This window comes from Macaca mulatta, chromosome 1, assembly GCF_049350105.2.
Source record: "Macaca mulatta isolate MMU2019108-1 chromosome 1, T2T-MMU8v2.0, whole genome shotgun sequence".
Lineage (NCBI taxonomy): Eukaryota > Metazoa > Chordata > Mammalia > Primates > Cercopithecidae > Macaca > Macaca mulatta.
The window spans coordinates 203,418,230-203,434,490 of NC_133406.1; the positions used below are offsets into that span (position 1 = coordinate 203,418,230).

Below are 16,261 nucleotides of genomic sequence, written 5' to 3' on the forward strand. Positions count from 1 at the left end.
ACAATATAAAAAAATTAGCCGGGTGTGTGGTGGTGGGCACCTGTAATCCCAGCTACTTGGGAGGCTGAGGCAGGAGAATTGCTTGAACCCAGGAGATGGAGGTTGCAGTGAGCTGATACAGTGCTACTGCACTCCAGCCTGGGCAACAGAGTAAGACTCCATCTCAAAAAAAAAAAAAAAAAAAAAACAGTACATGTTGCAGGCTGGGTGCAGTGACTCACGCCTGCAATCCCAGCACTTTGGGAGGCGGAGGTGGCTCACGCCTGCAATCCCAGCACTTTGGGAGGCGGAGGTGGGTGGGTCATCTGAGGTTAGGAGTTCAAGACCAACCTGGCCAACATGGTGAAACCCCATCTCTACTAAAAATACAAAAATTAGGCTGGGTGCGGTGGTTCACGCCTATAATCCTAGCACTCTGGGAGGCTGAGATGAGTCAATCACCTGAGGTCAGGAGTTCGAGACCAGCCTGGTCAACATAGTGAAACCCCATCTCTACTAAAAATACAAAAAATTAGCTGGGCGTGGTAGTGCATGCCTGTAATCCCAGTTACTTGGGAGGCTGAGGCAGGAGAATTGCTTGAACCCGGGAGGCAGAGGTTGCAGTGAGCTGAGATCGTGCCATTGCACTCCAGCCTGGGCAACAAGAGCAATACTCCATCTCAAGAAAAAAACAAAAACAAAAAGAAAAACACAAAAATTAGCCAAGCATGGTGGTGCGTGCCTGTAATCCCAGCTACTAGGGAGGCTGAGGCAGGAGAATCGCTTGAACCCGGGAGGTGGAGGTTGCAGGGAGCTGAGATAGTGCCACTGGACTTCAGCCTTGGCAACAGAGCGAAATTCTGTCTCAAAAAAAAAAAAAAAAAAGTGCATGCTTTGACATGGTACCTTCGCTGAGGTCGGGGGTGGGGAAACTACAGCTCACAGGCCACACCTGCCCGTTTTTTATAAGTAATATCACTACACCCATTTATTTGTATATCATCTGTGGCTGCTTTCACACAGCAACTACAGAGTTCAGAGGTTGCAACAGGGACCATCTGACCTTCAAAGCCTAAAATATTTACTATCTTGTTCTTCATAGACAAAAACTTTGCTGACCTCTGGCTTGGGTCAGTGGTTCTCGAACTTTAGTCTACATCAGAATCATTTAAAGAGCTTGTTAAAACAAATATTTTTGGGCCCCACCCCCAGAGATTATGATTTAAAAGATCTGTGGCAGAGCCCTAGAATGTGCATTTCTTTTTCTTTCTTTCTTTCTTTTTTTTTTTTGAGACAAAGTATCACTCTGCTGCCCAAGCTGGAGTGCAGTGGCATGATCTCGGCTCACTGCAACATCCATCTCCCGGGTTCAAGCGATTTTCCTGCCTCAGCCTCCCGAGTAGCTGGGACTACAGGCATGCACCACCACGGCTGGCTAATTTTTGTATTTTTAGTAGAGATGGGGTTTCACTATGTTGGCCAGGCTGGTCTTGAACTCCTGACCTCGTGATCCTCCCGCCTTGGCCTCCCAAAGTGCTAGGATTACAGGCGTGAGCCACAGTGCCCGGCCAAGAATGTGCATTTCTAACCAGTTCCTAGGTCATGCCGACGCCCGTGCTGCTGACCTGCGGACCACACATTGAGAACTACTGGCTTCAGGCTGTTTCCTATGCCTGGAACGCCTTTTAAATTGCAGCTGTTTTGCAAAGATCAGCTCAAATGCAACCTCAATGATGCTTTATGAACTGGGCACCTGCTATATACCAGACACTGTAAAGGCATTGAGGATACAATTTGGTGGACGAAACAGACACATTGTCATTCCTTGTGAAGCTTTCAGTCTAGTGGGGACATGGACAATGAACAATTAAAAAATATAAGTACAAATTGTGATGGGTATGATAAAGGACATCATGAGAAAATTAAAAGTGGAGTCTACTCAAGTTGGGGAGGTTAGGAAAAGCGTCTCTAAGGAGAGACATTTAAGCTGAGATCACGATAAGAGAAAGTCATCCTGGAAAGAACAAGGAAAAGATTCTTTCAGGCAGAGGGAAGAATTGTGCAAAAGCCTTGGAGTAGGAAAGAGTGTGTTGCATTTGAGGGGTGAAGAAAGGCCAGTGTGGTTGGAGCAAAGGAAGAGGACATGATACAAGGTGAGTATGGTGATGTAGGTAGAGGATAGGTCACAGATTACATTGTTGGCCCCAACTCTTAACCCCTCCCTGCATTCACAGCCTTGCCTCAGTGTCATTATGGGTATAGATACACACATTGGCCTTGGCCACAGGATTTACCTTGGCCAACTGACATTCCTATAGAAGTTCCAGCCTAGGCCTTGAGAAGATTTATATATTTTAAATTGCTATCTTGTTTCTGCCAGCATCACCAGCAAAAAATGTCAAGGCTAATGTGCTGGTCCAAAGCATGCAGAACGGTTGTTAGCCTAAATCAGCTGATCCAGCTGACAGATGGACAAGCGATAATATGTTACTGTTGTTGTTAGCCCACTGTGTTTTGGAATGGCTTGTTTTGGGGTTGTTTTGTTACACAATAGTAGCTGACTAAGACTAACAACAATGAGAAATTTAAGCTTTATTCTAAGTACAACGGGATGTCATTGAAAGTGTTTAACTAGAAGAGTGACATGATCTGATTTTGATTGCAAATTATCTCTCTCTGGCTGCTGTGAGGAGGGTAAGGTGTATGGGGGAGGCAAGAGACCACCCTAAGCCATGTGTCCAGACTCGGAGCCCAGCACAGCACCTGGCATAGTAGAGGTGCTCAGGAGCTGTTGTTCAGCCCTCTGTAGCTGGAATGAACCCACCCTTCCCTGTATCCCCCAGTACTCTCTTTGGTCCCTCTTACCTGTCACTTGGTGGTAACAGTGCTCATTATACTCCTATTACTAGATTTGGGATTCTTGAGGGTAGAGACCTAGGTCCTTCTATATATCTCCTGGGCCCCTGTATTCTGTGTAGGCTCAGCTCGGAGCAGAAGTCAATAACCACACTGAAATTAATTAATATAAAGGGTTTCTCTACAGCTGCTACAAGTTGGATTTTCACTTCAGTGGTCTCTAACGGATCCAGACACTTAAGTGACTTCTACCAGGTCATGGGGTGGCTTCCTTTAAAACCTCATCAGCAAAGAGGCACCGCTTGAGTGGTTCCCCTTTAGTCCTAAGATGCATGGAAGCAGATATTGCAGAGAGAGCTCTGAGGCACGGAGCAACTCCTCTATGAAGGCTTGAAAAACTGGGCAGGAAAGCCAGCTGGAGCCTATTTACAAACCTTTCTTAAAAAACTAACAAACATGAGTAAACTCCCTGTGGCAGGAACACCTGTTCTGTGGGGACGTTTCCTAACATTTTACTTCAAAATCTCTGGAAAGCAAAAGCAGCCTGTACATACACTCTCAAACTTAAATAAGCAAATCTACTTTTTTTGGACGAATTTTGACTACCCTGGTTCTCACACTATTTACCCATGAGGCCCAGAGTATTTAACAAAAAAAATTTTATGACTTACACTAGGATTATATCCCCAAAGAGCAGGCCAAAAATGGGGATAGACTGGATCCTTCTATCCCTGGGAATTTTACAGAAAGACAAAAGCTCTTTTGTCTTATATTAGTTGGTCTGGCTCAAAGGCAGAAACATCCCCCAGATAGCCTCTGTTGAGCTGCCTGTTTCAGGAAATGAGCTTTAACTAGTTCAGTAGTTCAACCCAGTGCTTCAGAATTTGCTGAGTGTCTAATATGCACCCCTTCCCTGGCTAGGCAGTGATAGGTGGCAAAGATGCCTAAATGCCATTTTGGCCTCATCAGTTTAAGCTTGGTGAGGCAATACATTCATTTTTAGAGGAATTATTTAGAGTCAGTTTCTCTGACTAGGTTGAGCAGGGGCTGGGTGTGTTTTTTCTACAGCATGGCATTTCCAATGCCTAATACAATGTCTGGCAGCACTTAGTAGGTGCTCACTAAAATTTGTTTTATAATCAAGGTATAATCTACATATGGTGAAATGGACAGATCTTATGGGTACATTCCTGATGACTTTTGGCAGATGTGCAGCCAACACCCTAATCAAGATCTACAGCAGCACTGTCCCACTGAAATATAATGTGAGCCACACAGGTAATTAAAATTTTTCTAGCAGCCTCATTACAAAAGTAAAAAGAGGCTGGATGCGGTGGCTCATGCCTATAATCCCAGCACTTTGGGAGGCCGAGGCAGGAGGATCATGTTTAGGTTGGGAGTTTGAGACCAGTCTGGCCAACATGGTGAGACCCTGTCTCTACTAAAAATACAAAAATTAACTGAAGGTGGTGGCACACACCTGTAATCCCAGCTACTCAGGAGGCTGAGGCAGGAGAATCACTTGAACCAGGGAGGCAGAGGTAACAGTGAGCTGAGATCATGCCACTATACTGCAGCCTGGGAAACAGAGCGAGACTCATCTAAAAAAAAAAAAAAAAAGTAAAAGAAACAGGTGAAATTAATTTAGTAATATATTTAAGGGATCTGTTCCAAGATGGCCGAATAGGAACAGCTTGGGTCTGCAGCTCCCAGCATGATCGAGGCAGAAGATGGGTGATTTCTGCATTTCCAACTGAGGTACTTGGTTCATCTCAATGGGACTTGTTGAACAGTGGATGCAGCCCACAGAGGTGAGCTGAAGCAGGACAGGACATCGCCTCACCCGGGAAGCGCTAAGGTTTGGGGTTTCCCTTTCCTAGCCAAGGGAAGCTGTGACAGACTGTACTGGAAAAATGGGACACTTCCTACCAAATACTGTGCTTTTCCCATGGTCTTAGCAACCGGTAGACCAGGAGATTCTCTCCCATGCCTGGCTCAGCGGGTCCCATGCCCACAGAATCTTGCTCACTGCTAGCTCAGCAGTCTGAGATTGAATTGTGAGGCAGCAGCCTGGCTGGGGGAGGGGTGTCTGCCATTTCTGAGGCTTGATTAGGTAAACAGAGCAACTGGGAAGCTCAAACTGGGCGGAGCCCACCGCAGATCAGCAAGGCCTACTGCCTCTATAGACTCCACCTCTGTGGGCAGGACATAGCTGAACAGAAGGGAGCAGAAATGTCTGTAGACTTAAATGTCCCTGTCTGACAGCTCTGAAGAGAGCAGTGGTTCTCCTAGCATGGCATTTGAGCTCTGAGAATGGACAGACTGCCTCCTCAAGTATATCCTGAAGATATACTGCCCTGTATAGCCTAACTGGGAGACACCTTCCAGTAGGGGCTGACAGACACCTCATACAGGCAGGTGCCCCTTTGGGACGAAGCATCCAGAGGAAGGATCAGGCAGCAATAATTGCTGTTCTGCAGTATTTGCTGTTCTGCAGCCTCCACTGGTGATACCCAGGCAAACAGTGTCTGGAGTGAACCTCCAGAAAACTCCAATAGACCTGCAGCTGAGGGACCTGACTGTTAGAAGGAAAACTAACAAACAGAAAGGAATAGCATCAACAACAACAAAAAGGACATCCACACCAAAAACCCATCTGTAGGTCACCAACATCAAAGACCAAAGGTAGATAAAACCACAAAGATGGGGAGAAACCAGAGCAGAAAAGCTGAAAATTCTAAAAACCAGAGTGCCTCTTCTCCTTCACAGGATCGCAACTCCTCACCAGCAACAGAACAAAGCTGGATGGAGAATGATTTTGACCAGTCGATAGAAGTAGGCTTCAGAAGGTCAGTAATAACAAACTTCTCCAAGCTAAAGAAGTATGTTCTAACCCATCACAAGGAAGCTAAAAACCTTGAAAAAATGTTAGATGAATGGCTAACTAGAATAAAGTGTAGAGAAGACCTTAAATGACCTGATGGAGCTGAAAAACATGGCACAAGAACTTCGTGACACATGCACAAGCTTCAATAGCCTATTCAATCAAGTGGAAGAAAGGATATCAGTGATTGAAGATCAAATTAATAAAATAAAGCGAGAAGACAAGTTTAGAGAAAAAAGAGTAAAAAGAAACAAAGCCTCCAAGAAATATGGGACTATGTGAAAAGACCAATCTGTGTTTGATTGGTGTGCCTGAAAGTGATGGGGAGAATGGAACCAAGTTGGAAAACACTCTTCAGGATATTATCCAGGAGAACTTCCCCAACCTAGCAAGGCAGGCCAACATTCAAATTCAGGAAATACAGAGAACACCACAAAGATACTTTTTGAGAAGAGCAACCCCAAGACACATAATTGTCAGATTCACCAAGGTTGAAATGAAGGAATAAATGTTAAGGGCAGCCAGAGAGAAAGGTCGGGTTACCCACAAAGGGAAGCCCATCAGACTAACAGGGGATCTCTCAGCAGAAACCTTACAAGCCAGAAGAGAGTGGGGGCCCATATTCAACATTCTTAAAGGAAAGAATTTTCAACCCACAATTTCATATTGAGCCAAACTAAACTTCATAAGTGAAGGAGAAATTAATCCTTTACAGACAAGCAAATGCTGAGAGATTTTGTCACCGCCAGGCCTGCCGTACAAGAGCTCCTGAAGGATGCAGTAAACATGGAAAGGAACAACCGGTACCAGCCACTGCAAAAACATGCCAAATTGTAAAGACCATCGATGTTATGAAGCAACTGCATCAACTAACGGGCAAAATAACCAGCTAACATCATAATGACAGGATCAAATTTACACATAACAATATTAACCTTAAATGTAAATGGGCTAAATGCCCCAATTAAAAGACATAGACTGGCAAATTGGATAAAGAGTCAAGACCCATCAGTGTGCTGTATTCAGGAGACCCATCTCACATGCAGAGACACACACAGGCTCAAAATAAAGGGATGGAGGAAGATCTACCAAGTAAATGGAAAGAAAAAAAAAAAAAAGCAAGGGTTGCAATCCTAGTCTCTGATAAAACAGACTTTACACCGACAAAGATCAAAAGAGACAAAGAAGGCCATTACATAATGGTAAAAGGATAAATTCAACAAGAAGAGCTAACTCTCCTTAATATATTTGCACCCAATACAGGAGCACCCAGATTCATAAAGCAAGTCCTTAGAGACCTACAAAGAGACTTAGACTCCCACACAATAATAATGGGAGACTTTACCACCCCACTGTCAATATTAGACAGAACAACGAGACAGAAGGTTAACAAGGATATCCAGGACTTGAACTCAGCTCTGCACCAAGGGGACCTAATAGACACTACAGAACTCTCTGAATCAACAAGAATATACATTCTTCTGAGCACCACATCACACTTATTCTAAAATTGACCACATAATTGGAAGTAAAGCACTCCTTAGCAAATGTAAAAGAACAGAAATCACAACAAACTGTCTCTCAGACCACAGTGCAATCAAATTAGAACTCAGGATTAAGAAACTCACTCAAAACCACACAACTACATGGAAACTGAACAACCTGCTCCTGAATGACTACTGGGTAAATAACAAAATGAAGGCAGAAATAAAGACACTCTTTGAAACCAATGAGAACAAAGACACAACGTACCAGAATATCTGGGACATATTTAAAGCAGTGTGTAGAGGGAAATTTATAGCACTAAATGCCCACAAGAGAAACCAGGAAAGATCCAAAACTGAAACCCTAACATCACAATTAAAAGAACTAGAGACGCAAGAGCAAAGAAATTCAAAAGCTAGCAGAAAGCAAGAAATAACTAAGATCAGAGCAGACTTGAAGGAGATGGAGACACAAAAAACACTTAAAAAAAAATGAATCCAGGAGCTGATTTTTTGAAAAGATCAACCAAATTGATAGACCACAAGCAAGACTAATAAAGAAGAAAAGAGAGAAGAATCAAATAGACGCAATAAAAAATGATAAAGGGGATATCACTGCCAATCCCACAGAAATATAAACTACCATCAGAGAATACTATAAACACCTCTACACAAACTAGAAAATCTAGAAGAAATGGATGAATTCCTGGACACTTACACCCTCCCAAGACTAAACCAGGAAGAAGTTGCATCTCTGAATAGACCAATAGCAGGCTCTGAAATTGAGGCAATAATTAATAGCCTACCAACCAAAAGAAGTCCAGGACCAGACGGATTCACAGCCGAATTCTACCCAGAGGTACAAAGAGGAGCTGGTACCATTCCTTTTGAAACTATTCCAATCAATAGAAAAAGAGGGAATCCTCCCTAACTCATTTTATGAGGCCAGCATCATCCTGATACCAAAGCCTGGCAGAGACACAACAAAAAAAGAGAATTTTAGACCAATATCCCTGATGAACATCGATGCAAAAATCCTCAATAAAATACTGGCAAACCGAATCCAGCAACACATCAAAAACCTTATCCACCACGAGCAAGTTGGCTTCATCCCTGGGATGCAAGGCTGGTTCAACATATACAAATCAATAAATGGAATCCATCACATGAATAGAACCAATGATGACAAAACCCACATGATTATCTCAATAGATGCAGAAAAGGCCTTTGACAAAATTCAGCAGCCCTTCATGCTATAAACTCTCAATAAACTAGGTATTGATGGAATGTTTATCAAAATAATAAGAACTATTTATGACAAACCTTCAGCCAATATCGTCCTGAATGGGCAAAAACTGGAATCATTCCCTTTGAAAACCGGCACAAGACATGGATGCCCTCTCTCACCACTTCTATTCAACATAGTGTTGGAAATTCTGGCCAGGGCAATCAGGAAAGTGAAAGAAATAAAGGGTATTCAATTAGGAAAAGAGGAATTCAATTTGTCCCTGTTTGCAGATGACATGATTGTATATTTAGAAAACCCCATCGTCTCAGCCCAAAATCTCCTTAAGCTGATAAGCAACTTCAGCAAAGTCTCAGAATACAAAATCAATGTGCAAAAATCACAAGCATTCCTACACACCAATAACAGACAGAAAGCCAAATCATGAGTGAACTCCCATTCACAATTGCTACAAAGAGAATAAAATACCTAGGAATCCACCTTACAAGGGATGTGAAGGACCTCTTCAAGGAGAACTACAAACCACTGCTCAATGAAATAAAAGAGGACACAAACAAATGGAAGGACATTCCATGCTCATGGATAGGAAGAATTAATATCATGAAAATGGCCATACTGCCCAAAGTAATTTATAGACTCAGTGCCATCCCCATTAAGCTACCAATGACTTTCTTCACAGAATTGGAAAAAACTATTTTAAAGTTCATATGGAACCAAAAAAGAGCCCACATAGCCAAGACAATCCTAGGCAAAAAGAACAAAGCTGGAGGTATCATGCTACCTGACTTCAAACTATACTACAAGGCTACAGTAACCAAAACAGCATAGTACTGGTACCAAAACAGATACATAGACCAATGGAACAGAACAGAGTCCTCAGAAATAACACCACACATCTACAACCATCTGATCTTTGACAAACCTGACAAAAACAAGAAATGGGGAAAGGATTCCCTATTTAATAAATGGTGCTAGGAAAACTGGCTAGCCATATGTAGAAAGCTGAAACTCGATCCCTTCCTTACACCTTATACAAAAATTAATTCAATATGGATTAAAGATTTAAATGTTAGACCTAAAACCATAAAAACCCTAGAAGAGCCAGGCGCGGTGGCTCATGCCTGTAATCCCAGCACTTTGGGAGGCTGAGGCGGGCGGATCACAAGGTCAGGAGATCGAGACCACGGTGAAACCCTGTCTGTACTAAAAATACAAAAAATTAGACGGGCACGGTGGTGGGCACCTGTAGTCCCAGCTACTCAGGAGGCTGAGGCAGGAGAATGGCGTGAACCCGGGAGGCGGAGCTTGCAGTGAGCCAAGATCGCGCCACTGCGCTCCAGCCTGGGCGACAGAGTGAGACTCTGTCTCAAAAAAAAAAAAAAACAAAAAAAAAAACAAAAAAAAAAACCTAGAAGAAAACCTAGGCAAGACCATTCAGGACATAGGCATGGGCAAGGACTTCATGACTAAAACATCAAAAGCAATGGCAACAAAAGCCAAAATAGACAAATGGGATCTAATTAAACTAAAGAGCTTCTGCATGGCAAAATAAACTACCATCAGAGTGAAGGGGCAACCTAGAGAATGGGAGAAAATTTTTGCAATCTACCCATCTGACAAAGGGCCAATATCCAGAATCTATAACTTAAACAAATTTACAAGAAAAAAAAAAAAACCCATCAAAAAGTGGGCAAAGGATTTGAGCAGACACTTCTCAAAAGAAGACGTTTATGCAGCCAACAGACACAGGAAAAAATGCTCATCATCACTGGTCATCAGAGAAATGCAAATCAAAACCACAATGAGATACCATCTCACACCAGTTAGAATGGTGATCATTAAAAAGTCACGAAACAACAGATGCTGGAGAGGATGTGGAGAAATAGGAATGCTTTTACACTGTTGTTGGGAGTGTAAATTAGTTCAACCATTGTGGAAGACAGTGTGGCAATTCCTCAAGGATCTAGAACTAGAAATACCATTTGTCTCAGTGATCCCATTACTGGGTATATACCCAAAGGATTATAAATCATGCTACTGTAAAGACACATGCACATGTATGTTTATTGTGGCACTATTCACAATTTCAAAGACTTGGAACCAACCCAAATGTCCATCAATGATAGACAGGATTAAGAAAATGTGGCACATACACACCATGGAATACTATGCAGCCATAAAAAAAGGATGAGTTCATGTCCTTTGCAGGGACATAGGTGAAGCTGGAAACCATCATTCTCAGCAAACTATCACAAGGACAGAAAACCAAATGCTGCATGTTCTCACTCATAGGCAGGAATTGAACAATGAGAATGCTTGGACACAGGGTGGGGAACATCACACAGGGCCTGTTGGGGGGTGAGGGGTTGGGGGAGGGATAGCATTAGGAGAAATACCTAATGTAAATGACGAGTTGATGGGTGCAGCAAACCAACATGGCACATGTATACCTATGTAACAAACCTGCACGTTGTGGACATGTACCCTAGAACCTAAAGTATAATTAAAAAAAAAAAAAAGAAAATATATTTACCTAACCTAATATGTCCAAAATATGGTCATTTCAGTATGTAATCAATGTAAAATTTATGAATGAGATGTTTTACATTGTTCTGCCTATCCCAAGTCTTTGGAAACAAGGTTTTATACTTAAAGTACCTTTCAATTCAGACTAGCCATATTTTAAGTGCTGAATAGCCACATGTGGCGAGTGTCTACTGTGTTGGACAACACAGAATCAGAACTTTTTCATCACCCCAGGAAATTCCCATTTCTGCCTGCCCTTTGAGTCAATCCCCTTGTTACCAGATGCAACTGCTTTTCTGATTTCTATCACCATAGATTAGATTTGCCTGTTCTTGAACTTATAAAGAGCTCAAACTCATGCGTTTGGTTTATTTTACTCTGCATAATATTTTCGAGATCCATGCTATGTGTATCAGTAATTTGTTCCTTTTTTATTGTGGAGTGGTATTCCATTGTATGCCTATGCCATGTTTGTGTATCCACCTTTAATAAATACTTGTTTTTGAATGAATGTCAGTGCAACATGGTAAGCTACATAAGGAGCCCCGTCCTAAGGACAAAGTGTTCTGTGGATTCAGGGTGGCAGGATGACAAGAATTCAGGGGGTTGGATGGTCCAGGATAGTGTTCTAGAAAAGGGGGGCATTTGGATTGGACTTAAGGAGATGACTTAGAGTCTCTATAGATGAAAGTGGAGGAGGGGAGGCATTCTATGTGGAGGAAGTGTCTGGAGCAAAGGCTTGTGACCTGGGTGGTCAGGGCTGGGTTTGGAGAATGAAAGTCTAGAAGAATGAAGGTAGGCTGGGGCCAGATCTGGAGGTCTTGAGTGATGCCATAAAGGAGTCTGATCCTTTCAGGAGTGCAATCAATTGCTGCTCTGGAGCAGGGACACAGCCCTAGGTGAGAAAGATCTTCCTGGAAGAGGAGACGCTTGGCACAGGTCTTGACAGATGAGACAGGGTTTCACTGTGTTGTTCAAGCTGGTCTTGAACTCCTGGACTCAAACAATCTTCTGGCCTCGGCCTCCCAAAGTACTGGGATTACAGGTGTGAGCTGCTGCCCCCGGCCTGGATGAGCTTTTCTGTGATTTTCCCAGCATCCCTTTTCCTGCTCATCTTCTTGCCTTGGTCCAGGTTGTTGCCTCTATCCAGACCATCCTTACCCCTCCTGTTTCAAGCATCTCCCAGGAGGAAAGCTTCCTGTCACTTCCCTGGCCCTCATCCCTGTGACGTGGTTTCCTCCAAGTCAATCTCAGCTAATGCTTTTCCATTACAGCATCGCATTAACCAGCAGCTGCATTTACCTGGACCGTACATCAGCCCGAGCCTCTCTCCAGTGAAGAGGTGGGTCGTGCCAGGGGGACCATTCATCACACCCGCCCAGCTGCTGGAGGCTCTCCTGGACTTTGGTGTCTTAGGCCGGAGCTGTCACAATCATCCCACATTTACCTTGTCCCTGTGAGGGGAGGGAGTTCCAAGTACTCTCTGGCCTTGAGAAACGGCCCCTGATATTCCCTTGCTTCAGCTATGACATCTCTGTAGCATCACAATCTATGCAACTTGGATAGAGAGAGGCTTTGGGTCACACCATCAAATCTGATTGAAATTCATCTTTAATCAGTCATATTGCTGTTGTATCTGGAGCTGACCTGGAAGCCTGAGTACACGTGGTCTTATTTACTTCTGACACCAACCCAGCTACCCCCATTTCAGGGATTACAAAATGGAGCACTGACTTGCTCAGGGTTACTTATGCTGCAGAAAAGAGGGAGACCCAGGGTCCGAACTTGGATCTCCTGACTCCAACTCCAATGCTCATGCCACAAAGCCAGCTGCCTCAGTGAGCTGCTTCCTGGCTGGATGCCTGGTTTCTCAGGGTACCGGCTTGCTTTGAATGTCCTGTCTCCCTTTGCCTCCCTAGAGGGTGGCTTATTTCTTTAAGCTCAAGAAGAGAAAAAATAAAAAAGGAGATGGTGAAATAAATTTATTGCCATGTTAGAAACATTGGATTGAAGAATTGGTCCCTACGGCTAAGTAATTTCCCTCTTTCGTGCAAAATATAAATAAATCTGTATGGCTTACGCTGAGTGATGAGCCCGGGCTGCCGGCTGGATTTCACGATGTGAAATGCCCTTCAGAGTCTCTGGTTTCCTCTCCTTGACCCCACCAACGAGCTGTTCTAAATGGCCCTGTGTTCTCCCTGAAGGAGAGAAGTTGGCAGCTCCCTCGTCTTGCCCGCTACAGTTGGGCAGACTTAGGGATGTCTCGCAGAGTCCTTCCACAGCTCAGCTTGACCCTGACAGGTGTGGCCCAGAATGGCTGATTTCCAGAACCATAAATAGACCAGCTTAATTATTACTGTTATTCTTTTATCTAGGCGAAAGGGGAGGGGGTAGAGGGTGGGGGTTGGTATCTCAAGTGTGTGATTATGTAACACAGATCACTCCTTTTCCCTAAAGGTTTCATCTAATTTCTAAGAAGAGATGGCCAGTGTGGTGTGTCCAAATTAATCACGGGAGGAAGCTTTAGTTATCCTGTTCTCGTTGTGGTTTAATTTTAGCATGTTTCCCTGGGGTAGCCCTCCTTCCCAGCCTCTGCCTAGTCTTAGGTAATTACAACCCTGGAAAGAAAGAGGGAGTGTTGGCTGGCAGATGCCACCCACTCCCTGGCTGGCTCAGAGACAGAACTTGGCCTCTGTACTCTCCTTCTGCCAAGTGGGCTCCTCTGGGCTTGGAGTGTCAGGAGAGGATTTCATAAGGTGTAGAAGTTTCCCAGGAGACAGGTGACCTGGCCTCTTTGTGTGGTTTTCCATCTTGGAAGGGCCCAGGAGTGCAGATAGACAGCCTCTAAGGAGTTAGGAAACTAGGATCTGAGGAAGAAGATGAAGTCTGGCTTCATGCTGGGGAACTTGTGGTTGCCTTCCAGAAGTCTTGATGTGGGACTTCAAGTAAAGAAGCAGGAGCTTCCAGGGTATGTTGGGGGCAGCTGGGGGGTGGGGGCCAGTGTTTCTTTGCCTGCTTATTCTTTGAGACAAAGTCTCTGCAACTTTTGTCTTAAGCCCCTGCAAGACTGGCCATCCTGGGGGAAGGGAGACAGCTCAGCTCATCACTTGAATTCTGCTGATGGCTTTGACTTTCTGTCTCCATCGGGAAAGAGTGTGGAGGGTCTGCCCAGGTGGGACCCTCAAGTCCCACTCTTTGCTGCTGGAAGGAGTTTATGAGGATCCTGGGTCCAACCCCCATCACTCCTGGTCTTGTGTTTACTGCTTCCTAAAACTAAGAGAGCCTTGATAAGGATAGAAATTGGTACCAGGAGCTGGGTTGTATGAAACCACCTGCAGTGGGCATACACCATACTTACTGGTCTTTTTAGCATCAGAACCACCTTCCCATGTGTATTAGTCAGGGTTCTCTTAGAGGGACAGAACTAATAGAATATGTATATATCCATATATAATATGTATATGTAGGGGAGTTTATTAAGTATTAACTTACATGATCACAAGGTCCCACAATAGGCTGTCTGCAAGCTGAGGAGCAAGGATAGCCAGTTCGAGTCCCAAAACTGAAGAATTTGGAGTCTGATGTTTGAGGGCAGGAAGCATCCAGTACAGGAGAAAGATGTAGGCTGGGATTTTCACGTTTTTCTGCCTACTTTTTATTCACTGGAAGCTGAATAGATTGTGCCCACCAGATTAAGGGTGGGTCTGCCTTCCCCTGTCCACTGACTCAAATGTTAATCTCTTTTGGCAATACCCACACAGACACACCCAGGATCAATACTTTGTATAACTCAATCCAATCAGGTTGACACTCAGTATTAACTGTCACAAGTCCACCCCTTGTCAACTTGAACCCATACACAAATTATATTTGAAGATCATACATAATCTTCAAATAAAGACTATAATAAGGTCATAATTACGGCTAACATAATACAACTATCCTTCGTATAACTAGAAACGCACCAATCCCCAACCCAAAGACTATTACATAAAGTTAACAATACTTAAATGCTGATATGAAGTCAATAAATCTTATGTCACATGATAAAGGAAAAAGGAAATACAATGAAGAATTTTTTTGGTACAAGTGTATACATGCGCAAACATGTTTTTAACAAAAGAAAGAGGAAATACTCATGACAGTTACAGTCCTTGTTTCTGCAGTGGTAATGCGGTTGTAGCTGGTATTGATGACTACCTTCTACTACTCTTCATTCTGTATTCCCTTTGCCTTCAGCAAGCACCTCAGCAGGTCACGGTTTTTTTTTTTTTTCTAGTGGGGAGTGACCCAGGCCTTCATTCCTGAAGGGTCTGGGTCATTTGTAGTCCTGCCTGGATTGGGCTGTTTTAGTTTCCCATTGACCTTAATCATAGGGCATGGTAATATTAAGAGACACCCTAATGGATGTCCTGTATTCCATGCATACTCTTCCTTACCTCCGTTGTGGAGTAGTAGACTGATTTCATCTTGATAGTCGGGGTATCCGACTATCAAGTCACCCCAGCCAACACTGTAACTCCCTTCTTAGCCTGTTGACTTAAAGGTAGGAGGAGCCCGAAGTCTCCAGGTAGCAATCTTAACTTCCAGTTTAATGAGATTGTTGTTGTGTCTCTTGGTGGCAGCGTTCCTCCCTCTGGAACTAAGAACCCCTAGGCCAGCAGAATGTAATGTTGCAGGAACAGGAAGCAAAAATGTTTCTAGTGGATCACTAGGGGTGATGGTGAGTGGTGCCACTTCCACTTCCACCGCTTGATTCCTGGACCTGTGAATCCTGGCTATGGGAAAAATAGTACCATATATTAGATGCTGATTCAGAGCATACCCAGCCTTCTGGAGAACTTTGCCCCAGCCCTGTGAAATATAGTCACCTAGTTGGTGGTGTAATTGTGACTTCAAAAGGCCACTCCACCATTCTATCAATCCAGCTGCTTCAGGATAATGGGGAACATGGTAAGACCAGTGAATTCCATGAGCATGAGTCCACTGCTGCACTTCTTTAGCCATAAAGTGAGTGCCTTGGTCAGAGGCGATGCTGTGTCAAATATCATGATGGTGGATAAGGCATTCCGTGAGTCCATGATGGTAGTCTTGGCAGAAGCATTGTGTGCAGGATAGGCAAGCCCATATATGGAGTAAGTGTCTATTCCAGTGAGGACAAACTTCTGCCCTTTTCTTGGTAGAAGAGGTCCAGTATGATCAACCTGCTACCAGGTGGCTGGCTGATCACCCTGAAGAATGGTGCCATATCGAGGGCTCAGTGTTGGTCTCTGCTGCTGGCAAATT

The 16,261-nt window shown here is 43.8% G+C and overlaps 1 long non-coding RNA gene across 1 annotated transcript in view; it reads left to right on the top strand.

Moving 5' to 3' along the window:
* Positions 1 to 13,067, top strand: part of LOC106997818 (uncharacterized) — a 106,036-nt gene extending 92,969 nt beyond the window's left edge. The window contains exon 3 of the long non-coding RNA XR_013403982.1: positions 12,250 to 13,067. This is a non-coding gene — a long non-coding RNA (uncharacterized LOC106997818). The remainder of the gene's footprint in view (positions 1 to 12,249) is intronic.
* The last annotated feature ends 3,194 nt before the right edge of the window (positions 13,068 to 16,261 follow it).